This window comes from Peromyscus californicus, unplaced genomic scaffold (assembly GCF_007827085.1).
Source record: "Peromyscus californicus insignis strain IS unplaced genomic scaffold, ASM782708v3 Scaffold_23__1_contigs__length_62951481, whole genome shotgun sequence".
Classification (NCBI taxonomy): domain Eukaryota; kingdom Metazoa; phylum Chordata; class Mammalia; order Rodentia; family Cricetidae; genus Peromyscus; species Peromyscus californicus.
Genome location: NW_026294534.1, coordinates 58,869,572 through 58,871,281, shown reverse-complemented (window position 1 = coordinate 58,871,281; position 1,710 = coordinate 58,869,572).

Genomic DNA, 1,710 nt, shown 5'->3' with positions numbered 1-1,710 from the left:
CTTATTTCTGTCTTGACCCATTTTTCTTTAAGTAGAGAGTTGTTCAGTTTTCATGAGTTTATATGATTTTGTTTTTTCTGTTGTTGATATGCAGGGGGGTATTTCAATTTTCTTATATCTACTAAGTCTTTCATTATTTCCAAGTATTTGCTCAATTTTGGAAAAAGTTTCATGTGGTTCTGAGAAGAGCATATATAGTTCTATGTTTGGATGGAATGTTCTATGGATATCAGTTAGGTTCATTTGATTTATAACATTGGTTAGCTCCAACATGTCTTTTTTTTTTTAGGACCTGTTCAACAGTGAGAGTGAGATATTGAAGTCTGCCACTATCAGTGTGTGAGGGTGAGTATGTGATTTAAGCTGCAGAAGTGTTTCTTTTACAAAGGCTGGTGACCTTGTGTTTGGGACATAGATGTTAGGAATTGAAATATTATCTTGGTAGATTTTTCATTTGATGAAAATGTATTATCCTTCCCCATCTCTTTGAATTAATTTTTGTTTGAAGTCTATTTGTGTAGAGAGAGATTTGCAGGACACCCGCCAGTCCCAAGCCGCTCAAACCCGATCAAGTAAACACAGAGACTTATATTGGTTACAAACTGTATGGCCATGGCAGGCTTCTTGCTAACTGTTCTTACAGCTTAAATTAATCCATTTCTATTAATCTATACCTTGCCACGTGGCTTGTGGCTTACCGGTACTTTACATCTTCCTTATCCTGATGGCGGCTCGCAGTGTCTCCCCCACCCAGCTTCCTGTTCTCTCAATTCTCCTCTCTGTTAGTCCCACCTATACTTCCTGCCTGGCCACTGCCAATCAGTGATTTATTCATTGACCAATCAGCAACACATTTGACATACAGACCATCCCACAGCATATTTGGTTAGATATTAAAATGGCTATACTGGCTTGCTACTTAGGTCCATTTTACTTGCTTTTTCCAACCTTTTACTTTGAGGTAATGTCTATCTTTGGTATTCAGGTGTGTTTCTTGTATGAAGTAGAATGATGGATCCTGTTTTTGTATCCGTCCTATAATCTGTGTCTTTTTACTGGGTAATTGAGGACACTGATATTGAGAGATGTAGGGGGAAGTTTCTCAGTCATACCTAGCCCCACAGTCCAGACAAATCTCTTCCACTGGGGGTCCATCAGCCACTTATAAAATAATTACACAGAAGTTTATATTAATTACAAACTGTATGGTCTATGGCTCCATCTTATATTAGCTAGCTCTTTCAACTTAAATTAACCCATTTCTGTTCATCTGTGTTGCCACATGGCCATGGCATTACTGGTCTGCTGGCATCTTGTTACTCCTTTGGTGGCAGGCTGGCATCTCTCTTCACTTCTTTGTAGACAAATTTCTAAATGGTCTTATTAAATAAAAAACAGGAAGCCAAATATAAAAGCCTTAAACATCAGAGAAATAGTGAGAGTCCCCAACCAACCTTACCTCACTAGCTCTGCAGTTCCCAAAAGTGAGTTCCTGTCTATCCATACCCTTATTGCCTTGTTGTTCTGCCCTCTAATTGGCTCTTAGCCCAGCTACCTCACTTCCTTGTCACTGCCTCCAAGTCTTTATGGTTGGTACTGGGATTAAAGGCATGTGTCACCACATTTGGCTTTGTTCCCTAGTATAGCCTTGAACACACAAAACCCTGCCTGATAAGTGGTCAGATTAAGGTGCACTATCTCTGCTTGACT